We start from the raw sequence: 20,127 nt of genomic DNA on the forward strand, positions 1-20,127 counted from the left end.
GCACCACAAGGTACACGAAGCCTGACATAGACGGGATCGGTAGCCCTGGCGCCCCGCTCCACCTATGGGGAGCAGAACCATCCTAGCTGCGTCACCATCAGCCCCAGCGGTCCCCTTTAGCAGCGTTGGCCATCCGTTGCCAAACACCACAGGTGGAGTCACATTAAATCCCATATACACATTCCCCATTTAACGGCACAGCCAGGGTCACGGAGTGGAGTCACGGCCCCGTGACTTCACCAAAGAACTATCCAACCCGGTTCCGAGTACCCCACGCCCTGGTGGGCGTGTCACTCAGGTCAGGAGAGGTGCTGGCCAGTCCATGCAGTGTGATGCAATTCTCACATGAGAAATACGGCAGTCTGTCTCTGCCCTAACTCTCTGACTGTATATTTCTCTCTCCATTTGTCCATTTCTGTCTCTTTCTCACTCTGCAATTTCGCTCTCCTTGCTTGTTTCTCATTTGTTCTTTTTTGTCCACTTCGCTCTAAATTTTTGTCATTTTCTCATTTTTTGTGTATTTTTCTCCTTGTTCTCTCTGTCCTTTGTCTATCTTTCCATCTATCTTTCTTTCCTTTTATCTCTGTTCATTTATCTCTATTTCCCTATGCATGTTTTGGTCTCTCTATGCCTGTATATTTTTGTCTTTTTGCCCATTTCTCTCTATACGTTTTTCACTCTATCAGTTTTTCTATTTTTCTCTCCACAGTTAAATTCTGGGTGGCTGTTGACTGCTATTTTTAGGCTGGGGGGGGGCAATATCCATGGCTGTCTGGTTTAGCAAGGGTGGTTGTCAAAAATGAAAGGGGACCACATTTATTTAAATAATTAAAAAATATGGTGTGGGGACCCTTCTATTCTTGATAACCAGCCTTGCTACTTGTTGCAGCCCCCAGCTGATTGCTTTGCCTGGCTGGTATCAAAAATACAGGGGAACCAACACCTTTTTTTTCTTATTATTATTTATTTACAGCGCAGGAGCCAGCTGATGAATATTCCCATGAGCCACTCGTGCTCTCACTGTTAGTAGTTTCAGCAGGTGTCCGCTGATGGGAGCAGTAGTATCATAGCCGATACCAATGACCGAAGGTGAACTTTATACCTCCGATCACATCTGCGGGCTCAAGCTGTGATTTGACAGCACGGGAACCGCAGTTGCGAGAAAATTTCTCACGGTACAGAGGCAAGTTCACTGCAGTTCAGCGGGAGAATTTCACTGCGGTGAATTTGAACTGCGGGGAACTCGCCTCTTCACCGTGAGACTTTTTCTCACGGTGCAAAGGTCACCGCAATTCAGCCCAGCTAGGAATCCAGCCTCAGTGAATGGCAGTAACCTAGATGACGCCACCCCTAGTAACTGATGCTGCTGCGCTCGCAGCAGCTCATTCACCAGTGGTTCTCAGCCTGGCCGGTTGCATCTTGGCACCATCCAGGTTGAAAACTATTTATCCCCCAGGCATGGATTACGGCATGGAACAGAATGATGGACAGGTGAGGGATACGGTTGTTTTTTTTTTGTTGTAGTGCAGAAGATGAGGGCTTCAGTGGAATTAAGCGCTAGGTGAGTATAACTGTGATATTTTTAAATAAAAAAGTAAAACTGTGTTTTTTTATTTCAAATAAAAGAGTTTATTCTGGCTGTGTTTATTTACCATATAACTATAGCATTAGTAATGGAGAGGTGTCTTATAGGCGCCTCTCCATTACTAAGCTATGGGCTTGATGTTACCGGACAATACCAAGGTGACATCAACCCCAAAAATATGAACCCCAATTGCCACTGCTATAGGGCAATTTGGAAGAGCGAGGCAAAGCACCAGTATTGGCGCATCTAACAGATGCGGCTTTTCTGGGTGGCTGCAGGCTGCTATTTTTAGGCTGGGGGGGGGGCAATATCCATGGCCCCTTACCAGCCTGAGAATACCAGCCCCCAGCTGTCTTTAGCAAGGTTGGTTGTCGGAAATGTGGGTGACCCCACACCATTTTTAGAATTATTTATTTAAATAATTAAAAAATATAGCGTGGGAACACTCTAGTCTTGATAATCAGCTTTGCTGAAACTGACAGCTCAGGGTTGCAGCCCCCAGCTGTGAGTTTTCCCTGGCTGACTATGAAAAATACGGGGGATCCCTGTCTGTTTTTTTTAATTATTTACAGCGCAGGAGCCGGCTGATATACCGTATTTTTCACTTTATAAGATGCACTTTTATGATCCCCAAAATCAGGGGGGAAATGGGGGAACATCTTATAAACTGAACACTGTTCTTACCGATGCTGCGGGCCCGGAGCTGGAGGTGTTGCGGTGGTCATGTGGCGGTCCTGCGGTGTGCGGTGGTGGTACGTCGGCAAGTGATGGTCCTGCGGTAGAGTTACGGTGGCAAGCGGTGGTGGTACGGCAGTGAGTGGTGGCCCTGCGGCGGTGGCATATGGCGGCCACCATTCTTCTGGGGTCTGGCATCTGGCTTCTGGCTTCTCAGTCGGCGCAGGCGCAGATGGAGGAAGGCCGAGATCTCTATCCGCGCCTGCCTCTACCCGTAATCTCCAGGAAAATGGCCGCGGATGCGGTGAAGGCGCAAATGGAGCTCTCGGCCTGGCCTCGATGATCTCACCGCTGGTCAATGATGCTGCGCTCGCAGCAATTCATTCACCAATGGTTTTCAGCCTGGATGGTGCCACGACATGGATTACGGCGTGGGACAGAATGAGGGACAGGAATGGTATATTGTTTTTTATGTTACTTTTATTACAGGAGATTGAGGGCTTCGGTGGAATTAGGCAACATGATAAGTATGGTTTAATTGAGATTATTAAAGGAGTCTGTGTAATTTTTTCAATTAAAGGACTTTATTCTGGCTATGTCTTTATTTACAATACAACTATAGGATTAGTAAAAGAGAGGTGTCTTATAGACACCTACCTCTCCATTACTAAGCTGTGGGCTTGATGTCACCTGACAATACAAAGGTGACATCAACCCCAAAAATATGAGCCCAACTTGTCACTGCTACAGGGTAAGTGGGGAGACCCAGGCAAAGCACCAGAATTGGTGCATATACAGTGGGGCAAAAAAGTATTTAGTCAGTCAGCAATAGTGCAAGTTCCACCACTTAAAAAGATGAGAGGCGTCTGTAATTTACATCATAGGTAGACCTCAACTATGGGAGACAAACCGAGAATAAAAAATCCAGAAGATCACATTGTCTGTTTTTTTATCATTTTATTTGCATATTATGGTGGAAAATAAGTATTTGGTCAGAAACAAACAATCAAGATTTCTGGCTCTCACAGACCTGTAACTTCTTCTTTAAGAGTCTCCTCTTTCCTCCACTCATTACCTGTAGTAATGGCACCTGTTTAAACTTGTTATCAGTATATAAAGACACCTGTGCACACCCTCAAACAGTCTGACTCCAAACTCCACTATGGTGAAGACCAAAGAGCTGTGAAAGGACACCAGAAACAAAATTGTAGCCCTGCACCAGGCTGGGAAGACTGAATCTGCAATAGCCAACCAGCTTGGAGTGAAGAAATCAACAGTGGGAGCAATAATTAGAAAATGGAAGACATACAAGACCACTGATAATCTCCCTCGATCTGGGGCTCCACGCAAAATCCCACCCCGTGGGGTCAGAATGATCACAAGAACGGTGAGCAAAAATCCCCAAACCACGCGGGGGGACCTAGTGAATGAACTGCAGAGAGCTGGGACCAATGTAACAAGGCCTACCATAAGTAACACACTACGCCACCATGGACTCAGATCCTGCAGTGCCAGACGTGTCCCACTGCTTAAGCCAGTACATGTCCGGGCATGTCTGAAGTTTGCTAGAGAGCATTTGGATGATCCAGAGGAGTTTTGGGAGAATGTCCTATGGTCTGATGAAACCAAACTGGAACTGTTTGGTAGAAACACAACTTGTCGTATTTGGAGGAAAAAGAATACTGAGTTGCATCCATCAAACACCATACCTACTGTAAAGCATGGTGGTGGAAACATCATGCTTTGGGGCTGTTTCTCCGCAAAGGGGCCAGGACGACTGATCCGGCTACATGAAAGAATGAATGGGGCCATGTATCGTGAGATTTTGAGTGCAAACCTCCTTCCATCAGCAAGGGCATTGAAGATGAAACGTGGCTGGGTCTTTCAACATGACAATGATCCAAAGCACACCGCCAGGGCAACGAAGCAGTGGCTTCGTAAGAAGCATTTCAAGGTCCTGGAGTGGCCTAGCCAGTCTCCAGATCTCAACCCTATAGAAAACCTTTGGAGGGAGTTGAAAGTCCGTGTTGCCAAGCGAAAAGCCCAAAACATCACTGCTCTAGAGGAGATCTGCATGGAGGAATGGGCCAACATACCAACAACAGTGTGTGGCAACCTTGTGAAGACTTACAGAAAACGTTTGACCTCTGTCATTGCCAACAAAGGATATATTACAAAGTATTGAGATTAAATTTTGTTTCTGACCAAATACTTATTTTCCACCATAATATGCAAATAAAATGTTAAAAAAACAGACAATGTGATTTTCTGGATTTTTTATTCTCAGTTTGTCTCCTATAGTTGAGGTCTACCTATGATGTAAATTACAGACGCCTCTCATCTTTTTAAGTGGTGGAGCTTGCACTATTGCTGACTGACTAAATACTTTTTTGCCCCACTGTAATAGATGCGCCTTTTCTGGGCAGCCGCGGGCTGATATTTTTAGGCTGGGGGGAACAATATCCATGGCCCCATACCAGCCTGAGAATACCACCAGTTGTAAGCTTTCTTTTTAATTGATTAAAAATAAGGTGTGGGGACCCCTCTATTCTTGATAACCAATCTTGATGAAGCTGACAGCTGAGGGTTGCAGCTACCGCTGTAAGTTTTGCCTGGCTGGTTATAGAAAATATGGGGGAACCCACGCCGGGTTTCTCATTCATTTAGTTATAGCGCTGGCGGCGGATGAGGAATACCCCCATCATTTGCTCCTGCTGTCAGGCCGGCTTCACACTCAGCGTATGAAAATACGGTCCGTATATTACGGCCGTAATACGCTGAAAAGTCCCGAAAATAGTGGTCCGTAGCTCCAGCGTAGGCAGGGTGTTTCAGCGTTTTTTGCGCATGCCATCCTCCGTATGTAATCCGTATGGCAGCTGTAATGCGTGTTTTTATCGCAGGCTTGCAAAACCGACATACGGCTCTACAAGGGATCCATGTGTTAAAAAAAAAAAACCATATATACTGTCTCTCTCTCTCTATATATATATATATATATATATGTCAGGGAGACACATATATGTATATATATTATTACTTCATACAGCGCGAGATAGCAGAAAGCCGGTAATTCAATTACCGGCTTTTGCTTTTTCCTTCCTAAACCCGTCATGATATGATACCTGGTTTACATACAGTAAACCATCTCATATCACCATTTTTTTTTGCATATTCCACACTACTAATGTCAGTAGTGTGTCTATGCAAAATTTGGCCGTTCTAGCTAGTAAAATAAGGGGTTAAATGGCGGAAAAAATTGGCGTGGGCTCCCGCGCAATTTTCTCTGCCAGAGTAGTAAAGCCAGTGACTGAGGGCAGATATTAATAGCCTGGAGAGGGTCCATGGTTATTGGCCCCCCCCGGCTAAAAACATCTGCCCCCAGCCACCCCAGAAAAGGCACATCTGGAAGATGCGCCTATTCTGGCACTTGGCCACTCTCTTCCCATTCCCGTGTAGCGGTGGGATATGGGGTAATGAAGGGTTAATGCCACCTTGCTATTGTAAGGTGACATTAAGCCAGATTAATAATGGAGAGGCGTCAAGTATGACACCTATCCATTATTAATCCAATACTAGTAAAGGGTTAAAAAAATAACCACACACACATTATTAAAAATTAATTTATAGAAAAAATCACAAAGGCTGTTGTATTAATTGATTCTACTCTCAATCCACTCACTGAAGACCCTCGATCTGTAAATTAAAAAAAAAAAAAAACCAAGAATATCCTTACCTTCCGAGGATCTGTAAGGTCCAACGATGTAGATCCATCTGAAGGGGTTAAAATATTTTGCAGACACGAGCTCCGCTAATGCAGGCTGCTCATTTCTGCAAAACCCCGGCGAATGAAGCTAAATATAGGTCAATGACCTATATTTAGCTTCATTTGTGGTGAGGCGCCCTCTGCTGGCTGTTCCTAGATCGTGGGAACTTTCCTAGAAAGCTCCCTGGCTCGAGTTCATATGAGGACAACCAGCAGAGGGCGCCCTCTTATGATCTTGAGCCTGGGAGCTTTCTAGGGAAGTTCCCACGATCTAGGAACAACCAGCAGAGGGCGCCTCACCGCAAATGCAGGTAAATATAGGTCAATGACCTACTTTACCTACATTCTCCGGGGTTTTGCAGAAATGAGCAGCCTGCATTAGCGGAGCTCGTGTCTGCAAAATATTTTAACCCCTTCAGATGGATCTACATCGTTGGACCTTACAGATCCTCGGAAGGTAAGGATATTGTTGGTTTATTTTTTTTTTTAATTTACAGATCGAGGGTCTTCAGTGAGTGGATTGAGAGTAGAATAAATTAATACAACAGCCTTTGTGATTTTTTCAATAAATTAATTTTTAATAATGTGTGTGGTTTTTTTTTAACCCTTTACTAGTATTGGATTAATAATGGATAAGTGTCATAATTGACGCCTCTCCGTTATTAATTAGGCTTAATGTCACCTTACAATAGCAAGGTGGCATTAACCCTTCATTACCCCATATCCCACCGCTACACGGGAATGGGAAGAGAGTGGCCAAGTGCCAGAATAGGCGCATCTTCCAGATGTGCCTTTTCTGGGGTGGATGGGGGCAGATGTTTTTAGCCAGGGGGGGGGCCAATAACCATGGACCCTCTCCAGGCTATTAATATCTGCCCTCAGTCACTGGCTTTACTACTCTGGCGGAGAAAATTGTGCGGGAGCCCACGCCAATTTTTTCCGCCATTTAACCCCTTATTTTACTAGCTAGAACAGCCAAATTTTGCATAGACACACTACTGACATTAGTAGTGTGGAATATGCAAAAAAAATGGTGATATGAGATGGTTTACTGTATGTAAACCAGGTCTCATATCATGTCGGGTTTAGGAAGGAGAAAGCAAAAGCCGGTAATTGAATTACCGGCTTTTCTCTCTAACAGCGCTGCGTATTCCTCGCAAGTCACACTGCTGGTCCGTGTGTAATCCGTAATTTTGGGACTTCCATAGACTTTCATTGACGTTTTATTTGCGCAATACGGTGACAAACGCAGCATGCTGCGATTTTCTACGGCCGTAGAAAGCCGTATAATACGGATCAGTTTAATACGGCAGATAGGAGCAGGGGCATAGAGAATAATTGTGCCGTATTTTTTGCGAGTTTTACGGACGTAGTTTCTGCGCTCTTATGTCCGTAAAATTCGCAAGTGTGAAGCCGGCCTCACTGTTATTAGCGGCAGTAGGTGTAGCTTGATGGGAGTAATAGCCCAAAATCCCCCACATGCTGTCATTGTACTAACTTGAATATAACTCTCATCATTCTCCTCTGCTCGCGCCAATTGCTGGCAGAGCAGGGGAGAATGATGAAAGCCATCTTCAGCACCTGGTGCTGGGGAACAGCGCTTACTTTAGCGATTCTTCCTCGGCGCCGATGCGTGTCACATGGATGACATCTATGTGTGTTATGTGTATGAACGTGTGCCGGACATTTTTCCGTCCGTGCTCACAATAAAAACCGATATGTCTACGTGTGGGGCACACGGACACACGGTCTTTGTAAACACACTGACATGTGCACAAACCCATTCAGTTGAATGGGTTTAAGTGTGCCAGTGTCTCCGGTACATGTGAAAACTGTCACCACACATACTGGGCACACTGAGGTATGAAATAGGGTTGAGCGAAACGGGTCGGCCAGATTCAGAAGTCGCCGACATTTGGCAAAGTCGGATTTCATGAAACCCGACCCGACCCCTGTGTGGGGTCGGCCATGAGGTCGGCGATCTTCTGATCTGGAATCGGAATTCCGATACTGAGTTCCGATATGTTTAAGATATCGGGAATCGGTATCAGAATTCATATTTAAGTGTAAAATAAAGAATAAAAATAAAAAAATATTGATATACTCACCCTCGGATGCGCCCTGGTTCTCACCGGCAGCCTTCCTTCCTAAGAATGAGCACCTGAAGGGCCTTCGATGACGTCGCGGCTTGTGATTGGTCACGTGAGCGGTCACATGGGCGGTCACGCGACCAATCACAAGCCGCGACGTCATCTAAGGTCCTTCAGGCGCTAATTCTTAGGAAGGAAGCGTCCGAGGGTGCGTCCGAGGGTGAGTATATTCCTAATAGGTATATACTCACCCTCGGACGCGCCCTGGTTCTAACCCGCAGCCTTCCTTCCTAAGAATCAGCGCCTGAAGGACCTTAGATGACGTCGTGGCTTGTGATTGGTCGTGTGACGCCATGTGACCGCTCATGCGACCAATCACAAGCCGCGACGTCATCGAAGGTCATTCAGGCGCTCATTCTTAGGAAGGAAGGCTGCCGGTTAGTACCAGGGCGCGTCCGAGGGTGAGTATATCAATATTTTTTATTTTGATTCTTTATTTTACACATAAATATGGATCCCAGGGCCTGAAGGAGAGTTTCCTCTCCTTCAGACCCTGGGAACCATTAGAAACCCAATGCACTGCATTGGGTTTCGTGTTTCGGCCGACCCAGACCCCGACTTTTCTATAGGATCGGCCGATTTCACTCGACCCGACTTTTGAAAAAGTCGGGTTTCGTGAAACCCGACCCGATCCTATACAAAGAAAAGTCGCTCAACCCTAGTATGAAAGAGGCCTAAAGCTGAGGAGGGAGAGGAGCAATTCTCCCCTTTCTCTACAGGGATGGATAGTGATTGGTGGAGGGAAGTGTTGCTAAGCTGCCTCCACCGATCACCTTTCTGTCTCTGCACATTATTTAATGTCACAACTATGGTTTTTGTTATGATAGGCAATTCAGTAACACAATGTACATAGCGATCAGAGCACATACAGTGATCTGACAATAACCCAAAATAATAGAACGAGCTCTGAGACGTGGAAACTCTGTAGACCGCAATTCCTGATCCTCTCCAAACACAACTAGAGGCAGCTGTGGATTGCGCCTAACGCTCCCTATGCAACTCGGCACAGCCTGAGAAACTAACTAGCCTGAAGATAGAAAAATAAGCCTACCTTGCCTCAGAGAAATACCCCAAAGGAAAAGGCAGCCCCCCACATATAATGACTGTGAGTAAGATGAAAAGACAAACGTAGGGATGAAATAGATTCAGCAAAGTGAGGCCCGATATTCTAGACAGAACGAGGATAGGAAAGATAACTTTGCGGTCTACACAAAACCCTAATGAAAACCACGCAAAGGGGGCAAAAAGACCCTCCGTACCGAACTAACGGCACGGAGGTACACCCTTTGCGTCCCAGAGCTTCCAGAAAAACAAATAGACAAGCTGGACAGAAAAAATAGCAACAAATAGCAAAGAAGCACTTAGCTATGCAGAGCAGCAGGCCACAGGAATGATCCAGAGAAACACAAGTCCAACACTGGAACATTGACAGGAAGCATGAATCAAAGCATCAGGTGGAGTTAAGTAGAGAAGCAGCTAACGACCTCACCAGATCACCTGGGGGAGGAAACTCAGAAGCTGCAGTACCACTTTCCTCCACAAACGGAAGCTCCCAGAGAGAATCAGCCGAAGTACCACTTGTGACCACAGGAGTGAACTCTGCCACAGAATTCACAACAGGTTTTCACCAGTCCGAGATCCTTTTAGGAAAGGTGAACAAACAACCCCCATCATCCTTCAGAATATACTGTATCAATGGGTATATTCTGAAGGATGATGGGGGTTCTAGCCATATTTAGTGTAAATATACACTGTAATGTAGTGTCCAAAGTGTTTATTGCAAATGTGACTACCACCTCCCTCATCTTTCAGAATACATCCATGTATACAGTAAATGGGTGTATTTCTGAGAATGAGGAGGGTGGTAGTCACAATATACATTACTGCAGGCACTGTACTGTAATTCAAAGATCTCCCATAACAGAGTGTCATCCACAGATAATGTTTTTGCAGTTTCTTAAAGGTTTTTGCAAAATATTTGGCTCAAAATATTTTTTTTCTTATTTTCCTCTCTAAAATCTAGGTGCGTCTTACAATCAGGTGCGTCTTATAAAGTGAAAATACGGTATGCTCTTATCAACCACCCCTGCTCTCACTGTTATAAGCGGTAGCAGGCGCTGATTGATGGGAACAGTAGTCCCATCAACTGACATCTGTGACTGTGGCTGACCGGCGGTGATGATTTTACCGCCTATAAGAAGCGGCGTTTTCCGTGCTGTCATGCACTTGACAGCATGGCAAACACTGGATGCTCGATTCCCGCATTCAATTCTGAAAGCCGAACACAAACTTTTTGTAACTGTTCAGCCGAACCTACCGGACCTGAACATACAGGTGTCCGGCCATCTTTATTCTCTAATCTTTCTCTACTAATATCTCGATCTCTACCTGTTTCTCATTTGCTGTCCATTTGTTTCTCTTTGTGTTTTTGTTCATTTCTTTCTCTTTGTCCAATTTTCTCTCTTTTGTCCTTTTCTCTTTATCGCTGTTTGTTTCTCTGTCTCTTTGTCAGTCACTCTTTTCACTTCTCTCACTCTCTCTGACAGTTTTTGTCTCTCTCTCCCAGTCTCTTTCTTTTTCTAGCCATTTTCCTCTTTATCCATTTACCTCTTTCTTTCTCCATTTCTCTCTCGATCTCCTTGACTATTTCTCTTTTTTTCTCTTTCTCTTCATCTTTTTCTCTTTCTGTTTCTCTCTCTGTGTATGCTTTGTCTCTCTGTCACCAACCCACTCTCTTTTTCCTTTTTTTATCTCATTTTTTATCTCTCTTTTTTTAGTTATTTCTCCTTGTTTTTTCTTTCTTTTTGTCTATTTTTCTCTCCAATTCTCTTTCTTCTTGTCTGTTTCTTTCTCTGTTTGCGTCTCTTGTTATCCGCTTCACTTTCTGACTTTATGTCCATTTTTCTCTCTTTTTCTATTTATACCTGTTTCTTTATCTCCCTGTATATCAGTTTTTCTAGCGTCCATTTGTCTGTCGCTTTGTGATTGCTGCTGTCATTCTTTTTGTTCCGTTTTCTCTCTTTGACCATTTTTGTCTTTCTCTGTCCATCTGTCTCTCTCTAGTCGCCTCTCTATCCACTTTCTAGCTCTTTCTGTTTATTTTTCTGTCTCTAAGTCCATTTGTCTCTCTGACTGTTTGTAGCTGTCTCTCTTTGTCTGTTTGTCCGTTTCTGTTCGTTTTTCTCTCTTTCTGTTCCTATCTCCCTTTGTCTGTCATTTTCTTTGTCTGTGTCCACTTATCTCTATCAATTTCTTTCTCTCTGACCTTGATTCATCATTGCTGTTTCTCGAGTTTTCTGGAATAATTTTCTCTTTTATAGTGGCTTTAGTTTTTGTGCTTTTCTCTAAAACATTTTGAGCCACTTTTTAAGTTGTTTTTCTTTTTTAAGTCTTTTTTTATTTTTCCTCAGCAACTTTGTTTATTCAGATGTTTTTGACAGATTCATGAAAGGCGACTTTTATTAAATGTCGCATTACTTTGGCGCATCTCACCCAAGTGATGCTACAACGTCAGAAAAACTGGTCTGAGAAAAACTAGCATTTTTTATTTAATGCCAAATTTGTGAACCACATCTGCTACTTTGAAGAGTTTGGCACAAAAAAAAAATAAGTGAATACCATAAGTCAAAGAGATAAAAGTGACTTCAATAAGTTACAAACTGTTTATTGGTGCATCAGTCTTTCCTTTTCTTTCTATCTCTTTTATCTGTTTCTGTCTCACTATCAATTTCCATTTCTCATTTTCTCTGCCAATTTTTCTCCCTCTGTCCTTTTTTCTCTCTCTCTCTGTCTGTTTCTTGCTCTCTCCCTCTGTTCTTGTATCCCTCTTGATCTGTCTGTTTCTTGCTCTCCCTCAGTCCTTTTTCTCTCTCTCTGTCATTTTCTTTCTCTCTTTGCATGATTATCTCTCTCAGAACATTTCTCTCTGTTCTTGAGGCCATTTTTCTTTTTCTCTGCTCATTTCTTTTTTGTTGATTTCTCTTTCTCTCTGTCTCTCAGTTACACTCTCTCTACTTATCTCTATCTCTGCTTCCTTCTTTCCCTTCTTCGTTTTTTCTGTTTCTGTCCATTTGTCTCTTTTTCTCTGCCCATTTCTCTTACTCTTTCTTTCCTCTGTCTGTTTCCCTCTCTCTGACCATTTCACTCTCTTCCTGATCTTTTTGCTCTATTTTTGCTCTGCCCATTTTTATCTCTCTGCCAATTTCTTTCTCTCCCTCTGTTTCTCTCTCGTTCTTGCCCTCTTTGCTTCTCTCTCCCTCTGTTTTTCTCTTTTTTTGTCTGCTCCTCTCTCAATTTTTTCTATTCATCACACTTTGTATTTTTCTCTTTGTCATTGTCCATTTCTATCTCTGTCCTTTTCTCTTTCTCTCATTTCTATGTCTCTCTTTTTCTATTTGTCTTTCTCTTTTCCTGTTTTGGTCTCTCTTTGCTTTCTCTCTTTTCTTTCTCTTTGTCAGTTATTTTTTTTGTTGTTAATTTCTCTCCTTTTTTATCTTTATTTCTTTTTTTTGTCCATATCTCTCTCTCTCTGCCCATTTTCTCTCTCTATGACTATTTCTCTTTCTCCTTATTTTTCTCTTTCTCTGCCCATTTCCCTTTCTCTATGCTTATATCCCTCTGTTTCGCTATCTGCCCTTTTCTCTCTCTGGGTATGTGCACACGTCCGGATTTCTTGCAGAAATTTCCTGAAGAAAACCGGAAATTTTCTGCAAGAAATCCGCATTTTTTTTTGCGTTTTTCTTTGCGTTTTTTTTTAGCATTTTGAAAGCATAATTAGCTTGCAGAATGCTAAAGTTTTCCAAGCGATCTGTAGCATCGCTTGGAAAACTGACTGACAGGTTGGTCACACTTGTCAAACATAGTGTTTGACAAGTGTGACCAACTTTTTACTATAGATGCAGCCTATGCCGCATCTATAGTAAAAGATAGAATGTTTAAAAATAATAAAAAAAATTAAAAAAATGGTTATACTTACCTGCAAACATCCGATCTCCTCAGCAGCGTCCATTCCTATAGATGGTGTGTGTGTGCAGGACCTTCCATGACGTCGCGGTCACGTGAGCGGTCACGCGACCAATCACAGGACCGCGACGTCATCGCAGGTCCTACACACAGACCATCTATAGGAACAGAAGTGGCAGCATGCACCGCTGAGAGGCGGGAAGACACCGGGGCCATCAGAGGGTAAGTATATATATATATTTTTATTTTAATTCTTTTTTTTTTACTAATTATATGGTGCCCAGTCCGTGGAGAAGAGTCTCCTCTCCTCCACCCTGAGTACCAACCGCACATAACTGCTTACTTCCCGCATGGTGTGCACAGCCCCATGCGGAAAGTAAGCAGATCAATGCACTCCTAGGTGTGCGGAATCCCCGCAATTCCGCATTTTTAATGAACATGTTGCTTTTTTTTCCGCAATGCGATTTTTTCGCGGAAAAAACAACATTTGCACTAGAAATGCGGAATACACTGTAATTAATAGGAGGCATATGTAAGCTTTTTTCGCGTTTTTATCACGTTTTTATAGCGAAAAAACGCAAAAAAACGCGAAAAATACTGAACGTGTGCACATGGCCTCTGAGATCCTTTCTCTGTCAATTTCTCTATTACTCTGTCCATTTCATTCTCTCTTTCTACTCATTTCTTTCCCTTCTGACTTTTTTCTCTGTGTCCATTTCACGCTTTCTCTCTGCCAGTTTCAGTTTCTCAGCCTATTTCTTTCCCTCTCTGTGCATTTCTTTTTTTTATCTGATCATTTATTCTCTCTCACTGTCCATTTCTCTGTTGATTTCTCACTTTTTTCTATCCCTCTTTTTGTCCCTTTCTATCTCTCTCTCTATTTGTATTTTTCTCTCAGTGTCCTCTCTTTCTATTCCTCTTTCTTTGATTCTATTTATCTTACTAAGTCAGTTTCTCTCAGAGAGCTTTTTCTCTCTTTGCTCATTTCTCTCTGTCAGCCTGATTATCTTTCTCTCAATCTTTCTCTCTGCTTGCATTTCTCTTTTCTGCTCATTTCCTTCTCTCTGCCATTTCCTTCTCTTTCTTACTCTCTACTTATTTCTCTCTCCCTCTTTCTGCCTATTTCCATCTATCAGCCTGTTTCTCTTTATCTTTCTGCTCATTTCTTTATAGGTCCATTTCTTTCTCTCTCTGTTTATTTCTCTAGCCATTTCTCCCTCTTCTACTTTTTTTCTCTATTTTACACTATCTGACAATTTCACACTCTCTCTCTCTCCCTATTTATCTTTTTTTGCACAATTATTTATCTTTCTCACTCACTCTCTTTGTTTCTCTCTCTCCCTCCAATTGTTTTTCTTTCTCAACTTGTCTTTCTTTATTTTTTACTTTTTCTCTCACTTTGAATTATTTTCTCTCTCTCATTGTCCTTTTCTCTCTCCCTCTATCTCTCTGTCTCTTTCTTTCTGCCCACTTTCTTTCCCTCTTTCTGTTTTACTTTATTTATCTCTCTTTATCCAGGTATCACAAACCTGCAACACATTTCACACTCCAGGCCACCAGGGGGAGCTCTTGCTCCTAATTATTAAGTCACTGCCCACATTGGTAAAATTGGTGACCTGTAGGGAAAGTTTGTCAGTTGCTGGCTGAGCTCCGCTCAGATAGTTGGTCCCTGGCAGGGGTGGGATCCTGTCAGAGAACGAGGGAGAAGGACACAGAGCTGTGCATGCCCTCAGAGCTGCAGCTCCTGGAAAGAGACATTGAAGGCAGAACTGTGTCGCAGCGAGCATGCAAAAAAAGTCATAGCATAGGAGTGGATACCAGAAGGGGACCAGCCCTACACAGGCTGCCTCCTTCTGAGTCGCAGAAGCCTGGTAGCCAGAACACCGAGGGAGTAATGATCTTTATGCCTTGCTCCAGAGACCGGCAGGACAGATAATTTCATGTTACCTGTCCGCCCTACACCCAGGAGGCATGGTGGCAACCCTTAGAGGCTGAGGCATGATAGAGTCCCTATAAACCGCCTCAAGCCACCAGTCATACGGGTTTGTCCTATCCTATCCGTAGGACATAGAGAGAGACATAACATCTACAACAGTTGTGAGGACCTTATGAGAAGCTTAGCAGTAAGGGACTACAACACTGCAGTGCTAGAGGAAGGCTACTGATTTCCACCTGGACAAGGGAACTCTGGACTTGCCTCCAAACCGGCCAGACTCTGCCAGCCCTATAATCTGGTGCCCTGGACTGTGGATGCTGAAGTATTCAGTAAAGGTAAAGAGACTGCAACCTTGTGTCCTCGTTCTTCTCTGCGCCTCTCACCATCCACCATCTACACACAGGGAAGCCCTGCAGACATACTTCACCTGTGGGAAGGTATACCATCTAGCTGCCATAACATCACCCCAACGGACCCCTTAAAGCAGCATCGGTCACCCTGACCAAATACCACAGGTGGCGTCATGAACATTTCCCCTTTAAAGATCTTTCACTTTTACACGGACGTCCCAGGGCCACGAACTAGGTCAGCCACCATAACATCCCCCCTGTGAACCGAAGGACCCAGTACCAAGTACCCCACGGCCCCATGGGGGCGCTCCAGTTTTGGCGTTACGAACAGGATCTACTAAACCCCGTAAATCGGGTCATGTGCGCCTAGAGACTGTGCCAGAACTGTGCCTAACCGTGATTTATGCTAAAAGACTGTGTGACTGATGAATTGTGATTTGCCGGCAAAAATTCCCGCCAAAACCGCCGCCATAGCAGCGCCACGAGGAGCGCTGGAGAAGAAGAAGGGCGTGCCATCATGGGCGTGAACCAACTGAGAAGTGCGAAAAATAATGGCTGCCCACTCCAAGTACTACTGTACCATGCGGACATGTCCATCAGCAACAGAGATCCACCTCCTGATCCTGAATGGCAGAAGAAAGAGAATGAAGACGCTCCGTCCCTGAAGGAGAGAGGGGGAAAGGGATGAGGACCCAGAAAGAAGGAACATGGAGGACAAGATGGAGAGCAGCCAGGACTCGGAGTGTGGGGTGGAAGCTGAGGACTCACCCAGCTACCAGGATGGAAGCCGCAGCAAGCCGTTACCAGAGGTCCTGGAGTTCCTGAAAGCGGAGGTGGAGGAACTCACTGACCAACTTCTGCGGACACAGCTGAGCACCATTACCGGGTGGAAGGAGGCCTTCATCGCGAGCCTTATCAGACCTCCATCGGCAGCCTCGTCTGGTCCAGAGCAGGAAAGAAGATCCGGCGCCCTGGAGCCAGAAACAGCGGCACTGCTGAAAAAGATGACGGCGCCGACAAAAGACCTGCAGCCTGCACCTTTGACCCCAGAGGAGTCGGAAAGTGAGACGCCGTTGAAGAAGATGACAACACCGCAGCCTGTCAAGCGACCAGCGACTGCAGCTTCAGCAGAGGAGCAGACCGGCACGGGAAGGACCGCATCTGAGGCAGGTATGAAGAACGACCCTGCCCCAGTGACCGACCCCGCTTCAGTGACTGCTACTGACCCTGCTACAGTGACCGATCTTACCGCTACCGACGAGTTGCTGGTAGGCCTTCTCTCAGCACCATCTGCCCTCCGATCTGATTGGGGCCATTGCTACGTTCCCTGGGACCATGACTCTGATATGGAGAGACTGTGGCCCCTGGCCCACCAAGCATAAGAGAAAATAAAAAGAAAGAATGTGACCAGGGCCGGACTGGGACTAAAATTCAGCCCTGGCATTTGAAGTTACACAGGTCCACTTGTCACATGGTGACTGTATAATATTTTTGTACACTTGTAGGCATGGCTGGTTTTAGGCAAAGTGGGGCCCTAGGCAAAGTTTAAAATGGGACCCCAAATGCAAACATATTGCACATCACACAAAAGCATTTTGGTTGTATTTACATGCGCTGAGTTCAGGCCACTAAATGAGTTTGATCGACAATGCTGAAGTTGTTCAACGCTTGTTTCCCAGCCTCTTTCCACCGTCTGAGAAAGAATGATGGGACAGAACGATCACTAATAGATCACTAACAGATCACCATACAGTATCATGTTATCAGCAGCACATCTACAGTTTACACCGGCGATGTGCTGCTGAGAACAATGATTTTTGTTCTGGCAAAAACAATCTGAATATGCAGCATTTTACTTGTTTAGTAAAATTCACCCCATAGTCCTCCCTATATTATAATATGCACCACATTCCTCCATATAGTATAATACACTTCCTATAGTCCTCCATATATTAAAATACACTGCTCAGTCCTCCACATAGTATAATACACTCCTCATAGTACTCCATATACCATAATACACTCCTCATAGTGCTCCATATAGTATAATGAACCACCATAGTCATCCATGTAGTACAATTCACTTCCCATAGCATAATGCACCCCATAGTTCTTCATATAGCATAACGTATTCCCCATAGTCCTCGATACAGTATAATGCATCCTACATACAGTATAATGCAGCCACCACCCTACAGAGTATAATGCAGCCACCACAGAGTATAATGCAGCCACCTCAGAGTATAATGCAGCCACCCCAGAGTATAATGTAACCCCCATAGAATATAATGCAGCCCCCCTCATAGTTTAATGCAGCCCTCTCATAGAGTATGATGCAATCATCCCTCATAGAATATAAATATAATACAGCCCCCCATAGAATATAATGTAGCCCCAAATAGAATAGAATACAGCCCATCTCCCCATAGAATATAATGAAGCCCCATCAAAGAGTATGATGCAATAATCCCTCATAAAATCTAATACAGCCCCCCATAGAATATAATACAGCCCACCTCCCCATAATATATAATGTAGCCCCCCATAGAATATAATGCAGCCCCCATAGTATATAAGACAGCCTCCCCCATAGAATATAATATACCCCCATAGTATATAACAGCCTCCCCCATAGAATTTAATATACCCCCGCAATAGTATATAACACAGCCACATAGTATATAACACAGCCTCCCCCATAGAATATAATATACCCCCATAGTATATATCAAAGCACAGCCTCCAATCAATTCCATTTTCTGCCACTTTTGATGTCACATCACCTGTGGGGTGATAGGAGAATAATTATTCATCACTCCCTTTGTCATGCACGTATGTCTCATTTATCATAATGAACACTTCCGTAGTGTCACGGACCCTAATGCTATATTTATATATATATTGTATATTTTTATTGTGGCGTGTATACGCGGTTTTCCTCACAATGTTCTTTTTTTACCCCCTTTTTTCTTATTTCATTTATATGTAATATGTGGGGGGTTTTGTATATAAATTGTGTATGCCAAGCAGATCTTCTTTGATATAGGCATGTTGCACCTTGGTGGGGTTATTATTCCCTCTTTTTTTAGCGATTTAGGCACATTTAGGATTAATTTCTTTCTTTATTATGATGGTATGAGCTGTCGCTCTAAATTGGGTGTACCTGGCCTCTTTTTCCGGATTACTCCACTGTGCGCATGTCCGCTGCCGTCTGTTGTCTTGGGCATTGTGGGCGGCGCCATCTAGTGACGCATGCGGTGCAGTGACGTCATTGCGACGGAGCTGTGGACCGCGGCGCCATGTTGGACGCCGTCCGGGATGCAACTCCCGGCCGGGCAAGCGGGGACATGCGCCGCACCAGGTGGAACTAATATCACTATTGGGGGACCTTTAAATAGCACCTTTGGACACTCAGCAGCACCGCCCCCTGACGAAGCTGATGCGAAACGCGCGTTGGGGCTACGGTGTGGATCTTCCCTGATGCCAGCACATGGGTAATAACTCAGGGTGGGTTTTTGACTGCATACATAGTGATCATTTGGAGCCTGTGTACAGGGCTCAGTGATCTACCGACACGGATCTTATATACCCTGGTCTTATGCCTGCTTATTTCTGCACTATGTACTTTATAATGGTATAATGGCATCGGTTTTTTCCACACTGTTTCTGTGATCTGTGCTACCCTACTCTCTCTTTGTTTGCAATAACTCCTATTTTTTTGTAATTTAATTGTATTTATATACTTGATTGTTGTATTTTGGTGATTAATAAATTTGTAATATTATTATAGACATGTACTCCGTCTGTTTCTGTGGAATTAATTGTGGGAGTGTCCTATACGTACTTCTGAGATACCATTCTCCTTAGTAGGCTCCCCACTGTGGTTATGAGCATGTTGGAGAAATTTGGATTTTTATCTTTCATTTTGGGCTTGTTTTATTACAGCCCACACAGTAGTAAATACAGCACAGCCCACACAGTAGTATATACAGCACAGCCCACACAGTAGTATATACAGCACAGCCCACACAACTGTAACTGAGGCAATGACAGACTAGCACAGCCCACATCTCATCTCTCCTCCCCCCCAATAATGGCCCCACAGTCCAGTAAAAAAAAACCACACACTCCTCTCCACTCCTCTTGCCCGCGCTGCTCCGTGCTCCTGTCTCGGCGGCTGCAGTCTGCCCGGGACACAGCAGGTGCGCGATAATATGACATCATCGCGCACCCACAGTATCAGAGGCAGAGCGGGGAATGATGGGAGAGGGAGTGTCAGCAGACGCTCTCTCCTCCATCATTGCATTCAACTGTACTGGCATCCTAGACGCCAGTATAAATGAATGCGGCGGCGGCAGCACTGTTGGGGGAGGGAGGGTAAGAGTGCATCAGCCCACTACTGGCACCGACCCTTCTGGCATTTGCCAGAAGTGCCCAATGGCCAGTCCAGCCCTGAAAGTGACTGTAAATAGTTAACTAAAGTTTAGAAAAGGTGTGCTCACTGTATTAATCGGTGCTCAGGAGAAAAAACATGTAAATATCAAAAAAGAACTCCGGCACACAGACGAGGAATCCAAATGAATAATAAAGTTTATTTATAATCTTCTCGATATTTCATAAATCAAAAATTAGACTCAAAAATAGACTCTGCACATGGTAGCAAAACAAGTTGAGTGTATCAATTTCGTATCAGGTATCAATTTCAA

Source organism: Ranitomeya imitator, chromosome 1 (assembly GCF_032444005.1).
Source record: "Ranitomeya imitator isolate aRanImi1 chromosome 1, aRanImi1.pri, whole genome shotgun sequence".
NCBI lineage: Eukaryota > Metazoa > Chordata > Amphibia > Anura > Dendrobatidae > Ranitomeya > Ranitomeya imitator.